General features: G+C 40.1%; 1 non-coding gene and 1 pseudogene across 1 annotated transcript; both read left to right on the top strand.

Annotated features, from left to right (window-relative positions):
* Positions 1–351: 351 nt before the first annotated feature.
* On the top strand, positions 352–516 carry LOC114637756. The gene has a single exon (XR_003713787.1). It is a non-coding gene; the product is annotated as a U1 spliceosomal RNA (small nuclear RNA).
* A 7,628-nt stretch (positions 517–8,144) lies between these two features.
* Positions 8,145–15,445, top strand: LOC114637733 (annotated as a pseudogene).
* Positions 15,446–21,590: the final 6,145 nt, after the last annotated feature.

Here is a 21,590-nt window from a genome sequence, read left to right as displayed (position 1 = left end):
TAGAAATGCCCAATTTGTAGTGGTACTTCATAAAAGACCTGATATTGAATCACACTTGAATGTGTGTATTGCTAATGTTTTCAGGAGAGCCCAGAATGTGGCAAGAAAATTCATTGCTAAAACATGCATCTATTACCCTGAAGGCAGGCTTCAGTGTGCCTGTCATATTTTTCCTACCCTCTCTCTGTGGCCTTCTGGTTCTCTGTAGAATGATGCCACCTTGTGGCTTGTGTCTCTTGTGCTAACAGCATCACTATAAGACTTCTTTCTTCACGAGAGCAGTTTATCTTTTGTTGGGTTTTGTTAGATTTCTCTGGCTGCTGGAATACATTTTCACAAACATACTGGCTTATAATTACCTAGGAGGGAAGACATTCTGACCCTGAGTAAGGTGCCCTACCCAGAGTGAGGCTTATCTATTGTACTCTGGGTATGCCTACCCCTAGTATTTCCCTGAAAGTGGGAAAACTATACTATATAACTTTGTTAATGGAGAAGTGAATTCCCATTTTCTACTTAATAAAACTAAAACAAATGTACTGGCTTAAAACAACACATGATTTCCCTTGCATTCAGGATTTGAAGATGGAGTGAAATGACTGGTTTCCTTCTAAAAACTCATGTGGAGAATGTGATGTCTTGTGTATAGTTAGTTCTTTTGTGTAGATAAAAGCAACAGAGATGAGAGCCTGACAGAACCAGTATCTAATCCCATTTATCCTTGGTGGCTTACAGCAATTTTCTGTTTGTTTTTCTAAAGAGATCTGTGCAGTGAAAAGACGATGTCTGTAGAGTCTGTTCTTGACAGGGTTGTCTGAGAAAGTACTGCAAAGTTGGTCAGCCAACTAATTCAGGAACATGGGATGTCTTTCCTTCTTGTAATACCTTCCTATACCCCCACCTGTCTTTTTTTCTTTGCTCTATCACTATCAGACATAAGGCATGAGCTTACCTGCAGTAGAAATACCTATATTCTTTCATGGACTTTAGAAGGGCCAGTAGCTTGGAGTGAGGCAGCTTGTCCCAAGTACATTTACATAATATATTTAAACATATATTATTTTTCTATTGTATATTACATCCCAACCACAGTTTACCATCCCTCCTCTCCTCCACATTCCTTTTCTACCCTACCCTGTCTACCAGATCCACTTCTCCTCTGTTTCCCTTCAGAAAAAGACAGGACTCCCAGGGCTATCATCCAAACATGGCATATTAAGTTGCAATAAGACAAGGCATATCCCTTCATAGTTAGACTGGATGCAGCAATCCAGTAGGAGGAAAATGGGTCCAGGAACAGATAAAAGAGTGAAAGGGACCATCCCTGGCTGAAGGCAAGGATTGGAACTGGTGGATGTAAGAGCAGCTAGGGAAGATCAGACATGGGACACCATTCATCTTTGTTTCATGTGAGACAGGACAGAAAGGAAGCACATCTATGTGTGGCTTGACATACTCTGACAACCTGTGTCTCTCACAGTCTTTATTTATACATAAAATAACTTCCTCAGAAACTATTCATTGATTACACAGCATTCAGAATACACTTTTTAAAAATGTCTTCCTTGATTACATAAGAATATTGAAAGAGATACAAAGCGAGCAACCAGCAATTTCTTTAAGACCTAAAAATTAATATTATGATAAAATCAATTTTCTTTTAACTCAATACCTTCCTCCTTAAGATTGGTGTCATAAACCCCTTGTGGTTATAGAAATGCCAACAGGATGACTCTATTTGAATTTGATCTGTTTCAGTTAGGCACAGAATTAATAATCAAAAGTTATTTCCTACTACCTGTTGTATCAAGGTTGGCTTTCTACAAAAGTTCAATTTCTCTGACCCTTGTTTAATTTTTCCTTTCATTCCTCTATATTTCTTTTATACTTGACATAAGATCACTATCCTTTTTTCAAAATTTTAAAAATACTGTACAGCTCCTTGCTTAAGCAAAGGCTGTCTGTTCTTTGTTTTTCTATAATAACAGAAAAGTTCTGGTCTGACAAATCTGTTCACAAAGAGAGGCAGTTAACAGCCATTCTTTAGTTGGTGGTTTGGTCTTTGAGAGCCCCAATAGTCTTGATTAGTTGGTTCTGTTGGTCTTCTTGTGGAGTTCCTATCCCCTTAAGGGCCATAATCTTATTCTTACATAAGAGTCCTCAAGCTCCATGCACTGTTTGGCTGTGAGTGTCTGCATTTGTCTGAGTCAGCTGCTGAGTGGAGCCTCTCAGAGGACAGCCATGCTAGACCCCTGTCTGCAGGCATAACAAAGTAGTATCATTAATAGTGTTTGGGATTAATTCTTGTCCATTTCATGGGTCTCAAGTTCGGCCAGTTATTGCTTGGCCATTTCCTCAGTCTCTGCTCCATCTCCTGTTCCTACATTTCTTTTAGACAGGACAAATTTTGGGTTGACAGTTTTGTGGATGGTTTGGTGTCCCTATCGCTTCATTGGTATTCCTGCCTGGTTACAAGAGGTGGCCTTTTCAGGTTCCATATCCACAATGCTGTGAGTTACAGCTAAGGACACCTCCACTGATTCTTGAGGGCCTCCTTTATACAATGTCTCTGTCTTGTCCTAGAGATGCTCTCTACCTCTCTACTCCCATAAGTTGCAGATTTCCTTTCATTCTCATGACCATCTGATCATCCACCCTCTCCCTCCTTATAACTGAACCTGAACTTTCTCCTGCTGCCCTCCCCATCTTCTTTCCCACCTAGTTCTCTTCCTCCACTTGCCCCTTATGACTATTTTATTCCCCTTTCTAAGTGAGATTCAAGTATCCTTGCTTGTGCCTTCCTTCTTGTTTAGGTTATCTAAGTTTGTGGAGTGTAGCATGAGCATTCTGTATATTAAGGCTAATAGCCACTTATAAGTGAGTATATATCACACAAGTCCTTTTGGGTCTGGGTTGTTTTCAAGATTCATCCCTTTGCCTACAACATTCATGATGCCTTTGTTTTTAATAATTGAATAGCATTCCATTGTGTAGATGTGCTACATTTTCTTTGCCTATTCTTCAGGACATCTAGTTGTTTCCAGTTTCTGGCTATTAAAAATGAAGCTGCTATGAACATAGTTGAGCAAGCGTATTTGTTAGATGGTCTTCATGTGGGTCCTGAACAATTGGAGTGTGTGTTATTCCAAAAGCTGTTGCCTATATGTGGGATATATTCTTCTAGTTGGGTTGCCTTTTCTAGCCTCATTGGGAGAGGATGTGCCTAGCCTTAGAGAGACTTGATGTGCTGGTAGGGTCCTTACCTTCTAGAAGAGAAGAGGAGGGAGGATTCCGGAAGGCTGTGGGAGGGAGTATTCAGGATGGGGGAAGTGAGTAGGATGTAAAGTAACTAAGTAAAAATAAATAAATAAATAAATAAATAAATAAAGGGAAAAAGAAGAAAAAATTACCAATAAACTAAATTGAAAAATACAGTAAAAACATCATCCAACATGATCAAGTAGGCTTCATTCCAAGGATGCAGGGGTGGTTCAATATACAAAAATCCACCAATATAAATCACCATAAAAACAAATTGAATGAAAAATCCACACGATCATCTTGACACTGAAAAAGGCTTTGACAAAATCCAACACTCTCTCATGTTAAAAGTCTGGAAGAGATCAGGGATACAAGGCACATACAGCAACACAATAAAGGTAATATACAGGAAACCAATAACCAACATCAAATTGTATGGAAAGAAACTGAAAGCAATTCCACTAAAATCGGGGATAAGGCAAGGCTGTTCACTCCCTATCTCTTCTGCACAGTACTTGCAATTCTAGCAAAAATAATGCAACTAATGGAGATCAAGTGGATACAAATGGAAAGAAAGAATTCAAAGTATCTCTATTCCAACAGGATATGATACTATACAGAAGTGAACCACAAAACTTTCCAAAGAACATGTACAGCTGTTAAAAACCTTCAGCAAAGTAGCTGGATACAAAATTAACTTGAAAAAAAATCATTATTCCTTCCTTATACAAACAATAATTGGGCGCTGAGAAATAAATCAGGGAAACAACACCTTCATAATAGCCTTGAATAATATAAAACAACTTGATAAAACATCTTTGACTTGCTCTAACCAAGCAAGTCAAAGACCTCTATGACCAGAGCTTCAAGTCTCTGAAGAAATAAATTGAAGAAGATATCAGAATATGGAAAGATCTCCTATGCTCATGGATCAGTAGGTTTAACATAGTGAAAATGGCCATCTTACCAGATGCAATCTACTGATTCAACACAATTCCCATTAAAATTCCAACACAAATTTTCACAGACCTTGAATGAACAATTGTCAACTTCATATCGAAAAACAAAACTCAAAAACTTTTATTGTACTAAAAATAATACTTTACAATAAAAGAACTTCTGGAAGCATTACCATCCACGATTTCAAGCTGTACTATAGAATAAGAGTAGTATAGGCTACATAGTATTGGTATAGAAACATAAATGGAATTGAACAGAAGACACAGAAATGAGCCTCTACACCTATGGACACTTGATGTTTGACAAAGAAGCCACAAACATAAAATGGAAAAGGGAAAGCATCTTCAGTGCTGGTCTAACTGGATGTCTGCATGTAGAAGAATGCAAATAGATCCACATTTATCAACCTGCATGAAACTCAAGTCCAAGTGGATCAAGGACTTCAACCTAAAACCAGATACACAAAATCTAATAGAAGAGAAAGTGGAAAATAGCCTTGAATGCATTGATATAGGGGACAACTTCCTGAATAGAACACCCATGGCTTAGGCTCTAAGATCAACATTTAATGAATGGAACTTCATGAAATGAAAAAGCTTTTCTGTAAAGCAAAGGACACTGTGAACTGGACAAAATGGCAGCCTACAGATTGGAAAAGTATCTTTTCCTACCCTTAACCCTCCATTTGACAGAGGCCTAATATCCAAAATATATAATAACTCTTTTAAATAATGGTATATAGAGCTGAGCAGAGAATTCTCTACAGATGAATGTTGAATGGCCAAGAAATGCTTAAAGAAATGTTCAAAGTCCTTAGTCATCAGGGAAATATAAATCAAAACAACTCTAAGATTTGACCTTAGGCATATCAGAATGGCTAAGATAAAAAAACTAAAGGGACAGCACATGCTGGTGAGGATGTGGAGCAAGAGGAACACTCCTGCACTGCTGGTGGGAGTGTGAGCTTCATTTACCACTCTGGAAATCAATCTGTTGCATTCTCAAAAACTGGAAATAGTTCTACCAGAAGACATAGCTAAACCACTCCTGGGAATATACTCAAAGGATGCTCCATCATACCACAAGAACACTTTCTCCATTACGTTCATAGCAGCTTTACTCGTAATAGTAAGAAACTGGAATCAACCTTGATGTCTCTCAACAAAAGAATAGATAAAGAAAATGTGGTTCATTGACACAATAGAATACTACTCATCTATTCAAACCAAGGACATCATTAAATTTGCAGGCAAATTGATGGAACCCAATATAAATCTGAATCAGATAACCTAGACCCAGAAAGGAACACCTGGTATTTACTCACTTATAAGTGGCTATTAGCCATAAAGTACAGGATAACCGTGCTTCAGTACACAGATCCAAAGAACCTAAGTAACAGAGAAATCCCAAGGCCAGATGCTTCAACATCACTCAGAAGGGGAAATAAAGTTGACATCATGGATGGGTGGAGCTTGTGTACTGGCTGAAAGAGGGGCTAGGGAGGGGAGAAGAAGGATCAAATGTCAAGAGAACTTAGGGAGAGAGAACTGGGTGAGAACTGAAATTGGTGAGGGGAGAAGCTCTGGGATGAGGCAGAAACCTAAAACAAGGGAACATTCCAAAAACACATGAGCAGAACACTAGGTCTAAGACTTTTGGCAACAGGGAAAATGGAACCTGAAATTGCCACCTTCTAACAATGGAAGACTTCCCCTAAAGAGATGTGGACAACCACAAAACTTTCAACCTTAGATTTGTCTTGCCTACAAGATGTGCAGGGATAAAGATGGAGCAGAAATTGAGAAAATGATCAAACAATGACTGGCCCAACTTGTGATCCATCCCATTACAGAGACTCAACCCCCGACACTATTAATGATAACCTACTGTACTTGCATACAGGACCCTAGCATAACTACACTTTGAGAGACCTCACGTAGCAGCTTATGGAAAACATGTAGAGATCCACAGCCGAACATTAAGCAGAGTTTGGGGAAGATTGCAAAAGAGGTGAAGGAAAGGTTGAAGGAGCCAGAGAGGTCAATACCACCACTCAAACATCTACAGAAACAAATAACCTGAGCCCATAGCAGCTCGCAGAATCTGAATCACAAACCAAAGAGCAAGCATGGTATGGACTTAGACCACCTACATATATGAAACTGATGTGCAGCTTAGTTTATCTTAACATGGGTTCCCTAATAACTTAAGCAGGGGCTGTCGCTGACTGTGTTGCCAGCTTTTAGAGTTCATTCCTCTTACTGGGCTGTCCTGACTAGCTTTAATAGGAGAATAGGCACCTACTCCAACTGCAACTTGATATGACAAGGTGGGTTGATATCCATGGAAAGCTTTCCCTTCACTGAGGAGAAAGGGAGGGGCATGGGAGAGGAGAGGAGGGAGTGGAAACTTCAATAGGTATGTAAATAAATTAATGAAAAAAAGAATAGTCTGGAAATATTCTATGGTCTCCAAGTGAGAAGCTTGGCCTTTCTGTGTGGCCTCAATAGAAGCAAACAACAAAGAGTACTTATTTATTCTTTGAAAGTTTCATACACGATATTATAGTTTTCAAAATTGGTTAACAATCATTTATCATTTTTTATGCAGGTGGAGTTCAAGATTTGAATGATACGCATGGGGCTACTACTACCAGAGACCTCTGGCTTGGTGGAAGGGAGATATCTAATAATTCTACACTTGCAAAAACATCTTAAGTGTTTTCTAATCAAGTCTATGTAGTACAGTGATCACTTCCAAGGAAGAAGCTGCCACAACTACAAGGAGAAGGTGGGTGTCTATCTCAAGAATATGACCTCTGAGCTTGTATATTCAAGTCATTTGGAGATTTCTGCAGCTTGAAAGGCCAGAGAACATCATTTCTATGCCTCTGCACAGAATTTCCCCCTCCATCAGTTGGTTATTGCCGCTATAAATCCTTCAAGTCTCATAGTTTTTATAAATATTTTGCTGTGCATCTTGATTCTCATGAGCCTTTTGCTCCCTCTTGTAGGGAATGTTTCTATATAGAAGAAACTGCTCTACAGCACTGCATTTCTTTCTCATTTTTCCTTAAACCCTCCCTTAGTTCTTCATGAAAATTCCCTGAGCCTCAGAGTGGGCAATAATTGATGACTATCAAGGCAAATTATTGAGCCACTGCACTATATCAACTGTCCCTAGTTTTCAGGAGCGTCATTGATGGTTGTTGGACCCCTGTGGTACACTGTTCATTGGAAATGAAGATTCTATAGCTGACAGAAAAACAGTGAATAATGGCTTCACAGACAAATGTTCAGAAGTCAGTTAGATAAGCACATAATATCTATCTTAGCAAACAGAATCAGGGTGTTCCTTCTCGAACTATTTTCTCTTCAGCAAGTGGTTTATAGTGCCAAACAAAATCCTGTGGAGTGGGGTTTGCATGTTCTTGAGTTTTCCACACTACTCATCCCACAATTTCACAATCATGTATACGTTGGTTGGCAGTTGGTACTGCAGCATGCAGGGACTGTACCTGATAATGGATTTTACTGACAGTTCTCTCCAGCAGCCTTCAGAGCACCTTCTGGCACTATGAAAGATATCCAGCAAGAAGCGAACTTCCACCTCTATGCCAGCTTTATTTCTTCATGTACTGCAATCAGACTACGTGGTGTCTGTAGCAATAGTCTTATTATCTAGGCCTGGCATGTATCCAGTCACAGTGGCAAGCTCCTTGATGTTTTATGGGCCCCCGTGTGCTGCTCATGCTAATAAATTGAAGGGAAGCATTCTATCTCTGGCTCCTGGTGGTTTTAATTAATGAACTTATGACCTTTGGGAGTGCCCCTTTCACCCCTGCAGGCTACGTCTTGTTCTTAAGCTCTACAACCATTGCTCAAATAATATATTTAAAAAATTTCCCATCCCAGTTAAACGGTATGGTAGGTGGAAGTGTTATAGAACAGGTTTGCATTCAACCTAGATTGGTACATCAGTTTGTGAAATGACTCCCCTTTGTGTGTGTGTGTGTGTGTGTGTGTGTGTGTGTGTGTGTGTATGTATATATATAATTTATTTTTTTCAAATTGTAATTTATACTCATTCACACAGGGGTTATAAACACAAAAAGGCAGGATGTGGGGAAGGGAATGACACTGGAGCGTGGGTGTTCGGGGGAATACAGATATTTTTCAGAACAGGGTATCGGCTGGGTGAGGGTTCAGGGGACAGGTCACTATGACTCTGCCTATGACTCACTTGTTCTTATCTAAGTTGGTATTGTCTGCCAAGGCTACCTATTTCCAAGGTCTATGACTACTCAGGCTGGTAAATTGTCACAAAAACTGCCTGTTTACAATAGCTTATAGCCATCTGTTTCAGTGTTTATCCACAGAGACCCAAGACTTGGTGTTAGTATACATGTATGACAGGCCTATTGCTGATTTTAGGCCTATGGCTGGTTTTAGGCCTTTAGTGTATAAGCAGGGCTGCCCCTGACATCTCCTCCCTTCTCTAAGTATAGACGGGCTGTGGCGAATCTAATCTTGTGAAGGCGGGGATAGAGGCCTGACCTCCAGTAATTGAAGGGGACCTTGTAATGGCTCCAGTCTCCCTGTCGTGAAATGACTCCTCTTATCACTGTCAATTCTCATCTGTGCCCACACTTAGAACAGAGTGGTGTGACATGCTTTATGGCAACTTTCATATTTATTTTCTTGACATGGAATTTTTTTTCAAGAAGCCTGTAATAGTGTTCACAGAGGCATGTTTGTATCCCTCTCTAAAATGCATAAGTTCTTTACACTCTACTTTCTAGTCACCCGTGTATATGCTCCATCAGTATCTCTTATCTATATTGTGGTAAAAGTCCACAGCTGTATAACCTTTCCTACGATGATATAAGCCCCCGGAAAAAGATAATTTTGGCCTTATTAAAAATCTTTTAGCCTGTCTATTGTAGGTCCATTGGTACCCTGCTTTACCAAGTTAGTTGAACAGTGGGTGGGCATCTTGGGCAAGGTGGGTATGAAAACCTGCCAGTATCCCAGGAGTTCAAGGATATCTGCATCTCCTTTTACATTTGTAGACACTGGGTATTATAGGATTTTCTCAATTACTTTGTCAGGCATCACACTTGCCTTACTGTGGTCCATGCACCCAGTGTGGACTGACCTCTCATCCTCCATCATCATGTCCTTAGGTGCACATGTGTGCCATTTAGATGCTTTTGTAAATTTGTAGATCACTAAAGGATTATCTGTCTGTCACTAAAGGATTATCTGTCTGTCATCTATGCAATGGATTGTTTTAACAGAGGATGGGTAGAATAATAAAGAATGGTCCTGTGTCACCATTTGATGAGAAAAAGTGGGAGTATTAATGTTGTTCTGGGGTATAATTCTCAAGGTCCACTGTTGATGGTGAACACTAAAACACTAAAAATTATACACAAACAAGGTCTAATAGCATGAAAAATGTTTGTTCATTTATCTTAATTATCTGACTCTCTCATTCTGAGGCACTTCCATGGGGTCTCTGTCCACTTTCTTATCTTTGTAGGCTTGGTGGGGCCACCTCAAGCTGGTTGTTTTAGCCTGGGCCAAGGAAGAATGGCTGTATCCATTCTTGCATTTTGGGAAGCCTTTGATCAATGAGAGCAAAAATGGACCATCTGTGTCACATGTTAGTACAAAAGCAAGTGTGCCTGTGTTCCTAAGACAGGAAATCTAGCTGCCCTCACTCCTCAGGAGCCTATTATGAAAATCCTTATCCCAGCCACCCGATAAGAACTTAATTGACACATGAAGATACAACATCATTTCTGCTATCATTTCCCATCTGTTAACACTGACAGTAGCAATGAAATTTGAATGTGAGTTTTGATGGAGGCCAGCACATCAATCATCGTGGCACCATCATTCTCAATCAGGACTTTTAGGGAAGAAAAGATTGGATGCTTTTTTCTATCTGAAAAGAATTCACAGACATTCATTCATGACATTTTGCACATATATGAAGGAGGTGAGAAATGGGGAACACACCTGAGTAAGCTAAGTGTCTTCAGCATATGCACACCCACCTCACACTCTCCCATGCCTCACTTTTTTCCTTTGCCTACTACAGGGAAACATATTAGAGAAACTGAGAATTTGCACCATGTCCAGACTTTTACAGGTTTTCCAAGGTCTAATGCTGATAAAGAAGGATCCTAATGTGTTGGTGACTGATATGCATTTCAGAACAGTCCCTGTGAGGCTGTTCAAGCCCAAAGAAGTGTCTTGCAAACTCCGGCAAGGCATCATCTTCTACCTTGGAGGAGGTGCAGTATGTGGAAGTCTGGGTAAGGACCTTCATGTGTGGTGAAGAGGAAGGTCCTCAGCAAAGGTAGGACCTTGCACATGTTCTTATGATGACTTGTCTGGAGGGAGATAAATCAGTAAAAGTTGGGGTTTCTTAAAGAAACTAGAGCTTGATTCTTACCTCAGTCAGTGGTTCATAGCTTATATAGCAGTTTTTTTCTAGGTTGGTCTAAGTGAGAGACTCACAGGACTCAAAGGGAAGGACCTTAGATGAAAAGCCCTACAGTGAGGAAAGGGAAATTGTAGAGTCCACTTCCAGCAGAAAGACAGAACATCAAGTGAGGGATGGGGTTGCCATCCCACAGTCAAAAACTCTGACCAATTATTGTTCCTGTCTGAAAGAACTGCAGGGACAAAAATGAAGAAAATCTCAAAGAAAAGGAGGTCTATTGACAGGCCTAAAGTAGGATCCAGCTCAAGGGGAGGCCCCAACGCCTGACACCATTACTGAGGCTATGGAGTGTTTACAAAAGGGGCCTATTATTACTGCCCTCTGAAAGACTGAACAAGCAGCTGAAAGAGTCAGATGTACATATTTACACCCAACCAATGGACAGAAGCTGCTGAATCCTGTGGTTGAATTAGGAAAAAGTTGGAAGAAGCTGAGAAGCAGGGCGACTCTGTAGGAAAACCAGCAGTCTCAACTAACCTGGAGCCCTGAGATCTCTTAGACACTGGACCACCAATCAGGTAGCATACACCAGCTGGTATGAGGCTCCCAACACATATACAGCAGAGGACTGCTGGGTCTGGACTCTATCAGAGAAGATGCAGCTAACCTTCAAGAGATTCAAGGCCTGAGGAGTGGGGAGGTTTGTTGGGGTGGGGGCTGTGGGGTGGGGACATCCTCATGGAGATGGCATGGGGAGGGAAGAGGTATGGGATGTGGAACAGTCAAAGGGTGGACCGAGAGGGGGATAAAATCTGGACTGTAAAAATAAATGAAATAAAATAATAATTAAAAAAAAAACCAACCAAGATTCTCTTCTCGTTTTCTTCTTTCTTCACTAGATTCTCAAAAGGGAAGTCTCTTACATCCTACCTCTCACCTTCCCCATCTCTTTTCCTCCCCCATTTTATTTTCCATGCATTTCCTTCTCCTCTTTTCCTTTCTTCTTTATATAATTTTACAACGTAGCCTGGCTCTGGTCCTGAAGTGGCCATACCCTACTCCAAGTCCTGAGGACTTAAATTACAGGTTATATCACTAATCTTGTCTATGAAGTATTTTTGAGGACCAAGAAAATTATTTAAGACTCAAGTGTTGCCTGCTAAAGTCTGTTAGATCTAAAACCACCTTCAGCCACAGCCTCTTGCTCCCTTGTTCCTGTGTCTTTGTCTCTGGCTTATTCCTTCCATCCACACAAGACTGTGAGGATAGAGATGATGTTACTAAGCTCTGTCCTGAACACAGATCAGGCAATCTTTGATGACACCCATGTGATGCATTTTCCAGTCCTTTAGCATATTTGCACTGTACAGTGATGCTTTGAGTTGGCCATCTGGGCTGGACATTGGGGGCAGGAATAAGAATATGTTAATAGGTACAGCAGATGTTAGAGACATAATTTGGTCTCATAAGAGAAGTAGGTAATTGGAATGAACCTGATGTCCCAAATCATAGTAGAAATCTGGTAGTTGTCAGGAAGTCCATAGGGATTACATTAGAGAACAGCTGAGGAGGAAGTATGAAAAGGAAAAGGTGACAAATGTTGATCCAGGTTGTTTGGTCAGAATTGCTGCTGTATTCTTGCTGACTCAAGAGCCCATTGGTTAATGTCTTTACGCCTCAGAGTTCTTATGTCAAGTGTAATAATATGCAAATCACTAGATTAGCACTTGATAAGGCATACAATTGATAAGTGGTTAAAAACATATTACTTTCTGTGAAAATTGTATACCATGAACATGAATCACTTTAGAGTAATAAGTAAGGTTAAAGGTCACTGGCTAATTTAAGTTCCTGCACTAATAATGAGGGTCTGGGTCTCCGGAAGCACAAAACCATATAGATCTTTTCAACCTTACTGCTTCACTTTAAAATAGTCCCTCTGCTAAGCACCTGTTCATGCTGGGTTTCTACCTGTACTCTCACATGATGTAGAGGTGAATGGAAGGTTGAATCTGCAGGGTGTTTTGTGTGGGAGACCCTTCCTGATCTCTGTATCTCAGATACCCCAGGTACCCAGCCTATGAGGATGGCAAGCATGAAGAAATCTATCAGGTTAATGTTCACATGTTCACAAACAGAGAAATGACAGACAATAATTTTATAGACAAGAAAGAATAGCTTGCAAATATTCCATGGTCCCCAAATGAGTAGCATAGCCTTTCATTATGGCCTCAACAACAAAAATAAAAGATTTATTCCTTGAAAGTTTCATACATGACATTGCATTGTTCAACAGTCTTGAACAATTATGCATTAATTATTCTAGAGGTGGACTATAAGAGTTGAGTGACATGCATGAGGTTATTGTAACAAGAGAACTTTGGTTCTGTGGAAGGGAGACGTTTTAGTAATTCTACTCTTGAAGTTGCATCTTAAGCGCTTTCTAATGGATTCTGGAAGGTATAGTGATGGTTTCCAAGAAGAAGCAGCCACCACTATGAAGAAGAAGAAGAAGAAGAAGAAGAAGAAGAAGAAGAAGAAGAAAAGTGTGTGTTTTTCCAGAACATGACTTCTGAGCTAGGATATTCAAGTTGCTTGGAGCCTTCTGCAGCTTTACAGGCCTTCGAATTTCAGTTCTGTACTTGGGTTTAGATTCCTCTCTTCTAACAGTACGTTCTTGCCTCTGGAAATCCTTCTAGTCTCACAGATTTTATAAATATGATGTTTTTCTATGTTTTATTTTTTAATTTCTTAAACTCATGAGTCTCTTGCTCCCTCTTGTACGGAAATGTTTCCATATAGAAGGAATGGCTCTATAACACTTGACCTCATTCTCTTTTTTTCTCCTTACTTTCTTCCTGTGTTCTTCTTCATCAAAAGTCATCAAGCCTTAGAGGAGTTGATTATAGATGTCCATTAAGGCTAATCATTGAGGTTTTGTACTTATTCTCAGAAGTTTCATTGGTAGTTGTTGGTCCTCTGTGATACACCATTAATTGTAAAAGGAACTTAAGAAGTTGACAGATAATCGGTGATTGACAGCATTACACACAAATGTTCAGAAGGCAGTTTGATAAGCATGTCACATTTATCTAATAAAACAGTACCAGGGGTGTTCCCTATGGGAATTATGGTCTCCCCAATTAGTGGATTATAGTACCTGACATAAATTCTTGTGGAGTGAGGCTTACATGTTCTTGATTTTCCCACAATAGTCATGTCACTGTTCCACAAACAGGCATATCTTACCTGGTGCTTGGGACTCTAGCAAGGGGCTATACCAGAATAAGGATGTTTGTGAATGTTCTACTACAGCTGTCTACATAGCACTTTCTGGTACTATGAAGGACAGCCATTATGGTCTTTTCACATTTACTCAACATTCATTTCTTCCTGGTTGCCACCATGGTCTATAATCAGACCATGTGGTGTCTTTAGCAATAGTCTTACATGCCAGATACTATCCTGGCATGCATCCAACAGCAGTGGCAAGAACCTTTATGCTTTATGGGCCCTTACATGCCTTACTGGCTAATAACTTATAGGGAGACAACTCATCTCTGGTTCTTGCCATATTTATTTTAACCCTCTATTGGACAGTCACTGTCACTCTACTACCAATGTTCACAAAGCTTCTGGCTTCTTCTGTTGCCAAGTCCTCACCATTGTCTAACCATCAGTGGCCTTTGTAGCTCTCTCACTGTTAAGACTAAGCTCAACTGTAATTCTGCAGCCTCTGCCGACACTGCCACCAACACTTCTTTCTGGTAAGAGCAGGCAGGAAAGATCTGCTAGTGAGAGTCTGTTTGTTGGATTTAATGTTGCAAACCAAGAGGACAACCAACATACAAATATGCCTCCCAGTTGGCTCACAAAATAAACACAATAGCTTTTTAATCTAATCACAAAAAGAGTGTATTACAGTGTCAGCAGACCTTCACATAAAACTATGTTTATGACGAGTATTATATTGTTCCTTCTAAACCAGGCTAAGTCCTTTTGCTGGGTAAGTCACCAGGATGGTTTCTCTTTTCTGGCCTCATATTGCAAGGACAATTTATTACAAATTGTTTGAAACACTTTTGGATGGGGCTAAAATATGAAGAGCTAGAGTTGTTTTAGTGGCAAATAGCCACAATTATTGTGCACTTTTCTCAATATTTGATTCGGCTCTTTTTGAATAGAGAGGTTGATGATTGAAATAGCCTCCAGTGACTTCTTTGCAAAGAAACATGCTGTGTTTGCCCTTTCTGTTTCAGGTATTGTACATTCCTGTCTTCCATCATCCTGTCCTTGTCAAATATTTCCTTAATTCTTCCATATACTTCCTGAGGAACCTGGAAATGTTTAGGTAGATCCCTCATGGGCAGTGCTCCGTAGAGAGAGTATTAGAGGTTGGGCTTTGACCACTGACACCCAGGTCTTAACCAGCATCCTGAGTCTACTTTGGATCCAGGATCAAGTCCTCATTTACAGAGTTGTGAATTTCACCAATTTTCAGTTACTGTCATATCAGCAAAGCAAAAATATGCTATTCCTTACCAGAGACATGGTGTTTATGTATGTTTGTAAATACCTGGCCATTGACCTCTCTTGGAGACATGCCATATTGACAGGTACAGTTATACCTCTGGACAAGTAGAAGTACAGGAAATGGCTCAGCTATGACAATATTCCCAGAAGGTTACAGCTTCACTCACATCACTTCTCTCCACTCAGAGAAATGATTTTCAATGAAACTCTTCCAAAGTATTTACTCTTAACCTGAATTCTTCAAAATTTTAGTGGAAGTTAAAAGAAAAAGGAGACAAGACAAGGCAAGAGGCTATGTGTGGTGAGCTAGAGGGATGAGTCAACTCTGAGTGCCATAATTTTTTCTCTGAAATCACATTTATTAGAATTCTTTTCTCAGATATCTGTCTAGCATGAAATGAATCCTCATAGACCCAGCTATTTTGGGAGTACTTGAAGCCACCTGGTATATAGTAAATGTGTCCCTTATTGAGAAAGGTGATGATCCGTTTGTTAGTCCCAGTGTTATAAAGGTCCTCAATCCACTGGTATCCAGACCATAATGGTGATTATTTGCCAACGTTCATCTATGTAAGTGTACTCAGTGGGACCAGCTCCCTAACATCTGAGGTTGATATAATAGTAGACAAGTGTATGACATGAGAAAGAAAAAAACTGATTTGGAGAAGCTCATGTGGAAAGCCACGGAATGTTAAGATGGAAGTTGAAGGTAAGGTGGCATCTGGCCCATAGCAAACAAAACACCATTTAGTTTTTTGGATCCTTGGAATGAGGTCCAAATTTGTCACACACAATTGGATTGGGATTCCATGAGCACAAGAAGACATGACTATTCATGTGTGATATGTCAGTAGTTTGGATGACCAGTGGTGCCATGTTTCTCTTCAGTCTTAACAGTCCCCAAAGTATTCAAAAGTCCCTAAATTCAAAATTTCTACTTAGTCAAAGCAATCTTTGAGACACACATCTGTATAAATTAAAAAAGAGCTACATCTGTCCAATAGAAATGGTACATAGTGTTCATTCTCATTCAAAAAAAAATCAGAATGCAGACTGTTGAGCTATATTGAACCAAAGTAAAGCTGAAACTCACAAGGGTAAATGACAAATTCTTACATTTCCTGATCTGTTGTCTGGAGCAAATGATGCTGTTATGTGAGCCTCATTTGGCTTGGACAGCCCTCCTTCCACAATCTTGACACATATCGTATATGTGGACTGTCTCTTCAGAATACTACTTTATCCTGCATCTCTCTTTGAAAGATGTGTAAAGTTTCTGTTATTGGAAATATTTTAGCCTGTTCATTACAAGTTAGATTTTACTTTGAAGGTCCATTTAAAGACTCTTTGCACACATGTTGTATCTTCAGTGGTCTTTCTGCAGACACTGTTGACCATTGTCATATAAATTCTACATTCTGCCTGCTTCTTATAAGGAACACCATGTAGATGAATCTGAATTCTGCTGTGAGTTCAAGTAGTTGGGCCTCTAAGAACCATACTTGCAGCAGATTGGAAGTGGTTGGGCAGTCAAGCCAAGAATAGTACTTCTCTAATTGTTTCAAACCCATCACCTATTTGTTCATCTCTTTGTAAAGCATAGACTTTCCAAAATGCTTTCAGATCCCAGATCCTTTAGCAGAAGCATTTTTGCTGTCAGCACATCTTTTCTATTGTTACATAGTGGAATTATATATTCTCTTTGATGGTATTAACCTGGTTAATAATGAGAGTCCTTTTCTTGTATGTTTTTGAAGTCTTTCTAATAGTTAGCTTTCAACCTTCATTGTAAACTTGGCTAAAAGCAGTGACCAATAACTACGGTGAATAGCAATCTTAATTCTATGTTGCCTTACCATAGCCTCTGCTTTTGTGTTTTGCACAGCTCCATGATTTGACTTGTCTGAGATCATGAAGGAATATATAAAAGGTAGACACTGAGACTATAATTTGTTGGTTGAGTGGTCTAGGCTATCTGTCAGAGAAGCTGCAGCACACTGGAAGCTCCATAAATTTATTATATACAGTAGAACAGTGAGGTGGAGTTATTACATGCACCCATACAAGGAGTCAGGTTTAGCTAAAGTAGATAGGAGCAATCTGTGAGGAGGAGTGCTCTTCACACTAAAAACATCCAAGGGGGATCACTACTGTAAACTTCTTCTACACACAATATCAAAATTTTTACTTGTACTAGAGGAAGGCTTTGGCATTCCAATGACTCACCATGGAGGAATAGCTTTGCCAGTCCCATTGTCTGAGGCTTTGGTCCTTGACATGACCAAAGCCATTTACTCAGGACTTCATCCACTCCATTATAGTCCACCAACGTAAGCAAGTCATTGCTTTTAAATTCTGTCTCACTCAGATTTTTAGGACTTTGTCAGAATGTAGGCACACTATTTGCAAGTTTCTAATGTCAATGGCCTCTAGTCCAGTTCCCAGTAGTATTTCTGTTCTCACCTGAACCCACATGGTCACATTTCTGTTGGTATTTGGGGTAATGTGAATGGGAAATATTACCTAGAGGCTTGAGTATTTAAATAGTTGTTCTGCAGTTAGTGGTGTTGTTTAGAGAGACTCTTAGTTTGGCTTTTATTGCTGTGAAGAGATACCCTAATGAAGGCAGCTCTTATAAAGGACAACATTTAATTGGGGTTGGCTCAAAAGTTTAGAGGTTCAGTCCATTATCATCAAGGTGGGAACCTGGCAGCATCCAAACAGATGTGGGGCTGGAGAAACTAGGAGTCCTACATCTTTACCCAAAAGCAGACAGGAGAAGACTGGCTTCCAGGTAGGTAGGAAGAAGGTCTTAAAGCCCATGTCCACAGCGATACACTTCCTCCAACAAGGCCACATCTCCAAATAGTGTCACTCCCTGGGCCAAGCTATTCAAACCACCACAAGGAGTTTGTTTATAAGGAAGTGTTGCAGCCTTGCAGGAAGGAAGCACATCACTTGGTGAGGGCTTTGAGAATCTATAGTTCAATCCTGATTCTAGTTCATTCTCTATGCTTTGTGTTTTCAGTTGAAGATGTGACTTCCCAGCTTCCTGTTCTATCGAGCTGTTATCATGCCTCTCCCATGACTGTGGAGTCTTCTCTGTGAAACCATTTGTCCAAAGATACACTTCAATCTTTAAGTTGTTTTTTGTCATGGCATTCCATCACAGGACCAGAAAGTAAGTATATTCACATCTCAACTTTCAGCAGTATTAAATTATTCACTAAGTTTTCTTTAACTTTTTTTTTTATTACAGCATTATGCAATTTTGTGGCCTATACCATATAAACTCGTTCAAAAAATTATTCTACACACCAGTTTCAAAGTTCTAACAGTTCCTTCTCAGGTTCAATCATAGCAATGACCCTCCTTCTTTGGTACCAATTTTCCCTAGTATTTCCTTTTTTGTTACTTTGACAGAATACTCGACAGATCAGGATGAAAGAGGAATTTTGGCTCATTGTCCCAGTGGAATTTCAGCTCATTGTTGTGGATATTGATGCTTGAGTTCATTACTGAGTGTCTGGAAGTTTTGTCCAACTTTCTAAAGATAAGGAAGCAGAGAATGCAGATATGAATCAAAGGCAGGCAAAGGCCTATTTTTACGTTTTTAATTCTGCCATTCAGATCACATCCTGAATGTTCTACAGTCTTCAAAACAGTCTATGAATGAGTTTGGGAGTGTATTCCACATCCATACTTAATTGGAATCTATCATCAGATTTTGAGAAGAACTCTAAGAATATGGGGATTCGAATAATTGCTACTCTCACAGAGAACTTGACTTTGGTTTCCAACACCAAGAGTAGGCAGGTCACAACCCTCTGTAACCTCATATCCAGGGTGGTTGACGCTGTCTTCTGATTTCCATGCACATGAGACACAGATTTACTCTCACCTATACACCCGTATTCATTCAAAAATTCAAAAAAAAATTCTCAAGGGTATAGGACTTGATCCCAGGCTGGAGAGATGGCTAAGCGGTTAAGAGCACTGACTGTTCTTCCAGAGGTCCTGAGTACAATTCCCAGCAACCGCATGGTGGCTCACAACCATCTGCAATGGGGTCTGCTGCCCTTTTCTGGTGTGCCTGAAGAGAGCAATGGTGTATTCATATACATAAAACAAACAAACAAACAGATAAATAAATAAATATTTAAAGCAAAACAAAGGTTGATACCACTATAATATACATGGATGAGTGAGAACAATCAGAGAATATGACCTTGGGACAGTGCTCTAGTAAACTGGAAGCTTGTCTGGGAGGGTGGAGCTGTGACCCTTTGGATATCAGAGGAGTTTTTTCAGTCCATTTGTCAAAGTTTGTCCATATCCAGCTGTCTATGGTGGGGCATGGAGAAAGATGGAACAGAGGCTGAGGGAATGGCTAACCAACAACTGGACCAACTTGAGACCTATCCCATGGACAAACACCAATTACTGATACTCTGTTATGTTTGTAGACAGGAGCCTAGCATAACTTTTCTCTAAGAGGCTACACATATCAGCTGACTGAAGCAGTTGCAGAGAGCCACAGTCAAACATTGGATGGAACTTAGGGACTCTACTGGAAGAGTAGAGGGCCCAGAAGGGAATAAGAACTCCACAGGAAGACTAACAAAGTCAAGTAACCTGGACCCCTGGGAGCTCTCAGAAACTGAGATACAAACTAAAGAGCATATATACATTGGACTTAGTTAGATGCCTGGTACATATGTAGCAGACATGCAAGTCAGCCTCCATGTGGGTCCCCCAAATGGAGGTGGGGCTGTCCCTAAATCTGTAGTCTGACTGTAGAATATAGTTCCTAACAGGGCTGCCTTGTCTAGCCTCAGTGGGAGAGGATTCACCGAAACCTGCAGACACTTGATGTGCCAGGGTGTGGAGAAACTCTAGATGGGGCTCCACCCTCTCAGAGGAGAAGGGAAGGGGGTGGATGAGGGACTATGTGAGAGGGGACTGGGAGAACGCAGCATTTGAGATGTAAACAAACAAACAAACAAATAAATGAATAACAACACATGATTTTCCTTGCATTTTGGAATCTGGGGTGGTTATTGATGACTTGATTTCTTCTAGATGTTCTTGGGGGAAGACTGTGTTTATTAGTTCTTTTGCATAGATAAACCAATAGAGATTAGGAGATGCATAGTCACCATTCAATCCCACCCATCTTTAGTGGTCTATAGCAGACTTCTGTTTTACTTAATTTTTTCCATGAATTTATTTATCTATTTATTTATGTTACATCTCAATTGTAGGACACCTCCTCCCAGTCCTACCCTCACAAATTTCTTGTCTCATTATCACATTCCCTTCTCAGAGAAGTGGAGACCTACCATGTGTACCAATCTGCCCTGGCACCCACCACAATGGTATTTTCATGTTACCTTGGAGCAGGTCTTCTCTCCCGTGCAGCATACCTTCATTCAAATATTTTTTTTTATAAAAAGAATTTAAATTGACCTATCAAAAATGTCACATCACAATGGCTTTTTGATATGTCTTTAGTTTTGGTTGACTTTCCCTACCACTTTTCTTTTCCACATCCCCAAATTGTCTTCCATTTAAACTTTTTCAATACTTCTTCCACTGCTTTTTATGTCACAGGTGTTGTCCTGCTTTCGCCTTTAGAGGCCCTGAGTGTGTTCTCTTTTTCTTTTCTTTTATTTTTTCTTTTTTTTTTTTTTTTTGAGACAGGGTTTCTCTGTGTAGCCCTGGATGTCCTGGAACTCACTCTGTAGACCAGGCTGGCCTCGAACTCAGAAATCTGCCTGCCTCTGTCTCCTAAGTGCTGGGATTAAAGGTGTGTGCCACCACTGCCCGGCCTGAATTTGCTCTCTTATGAGCCCCTTTTTAATAAGCCATGACTTACATATGGGAGAGAAGTGTTTATATTTCTGAGGCCGTGTTACTTCATTTACAATATTTTCTTGTCCCATGCACTTACCTGCAAATCACGCAATTTCATCTTTAAGATGTTTTCTCTTTTTCACAACATGATATTTTCTAATGAAATATTTCGGAATGTCATACAATGTACCTAAATCACAATTGCTTCTGATCCCTCCAAGGTCCAATCTCTGACAAAAAAAAAATCCACCAAGTCTAATTTGTGTTGCCCATATACTCATTGGAGCATTGTCAAACTCAAAGTGGCCAGCCCATTAAATAAAACAGTCCTTCTATAACCCCACCGTATCAGAAGCCAACAACTGTGATGAGCTGCATTTCAGAATCTTTTTCATGATTTAAAACATTCTCAATAGCTTCCTGTCTTGACTGTTTCCTCTCTCTGTCTCCTTCTGTCCCCCTCCTTCCTTCCCTCCCTCCCTCCCTCCCTCCCTCCCTCCCTCCCTCCCTCCCTCCCTTCCCCT

Source organism: Grammomys surdaster, unplaced genomic scaffold, assembly GCF_004785775.1.
Source record: "Grammomys surdaster isolate TR1022 unplaced genomic scaffold, NIH_TR_1.0 125408, whole genome shotgun sequence".
Classification (NCBI taxonomy): domain Eukaryota; kingdom Metazoa; phylum Chordata; class Mammalia; order Rodentia; family Muridae; genus Grammomys; species Grammomys surdaster.
The sequence above is the reverse complement of the archived record's forward strand: the minus strand, read 5'-3'. Positions and strand labels throughout refer to the sequence as shown.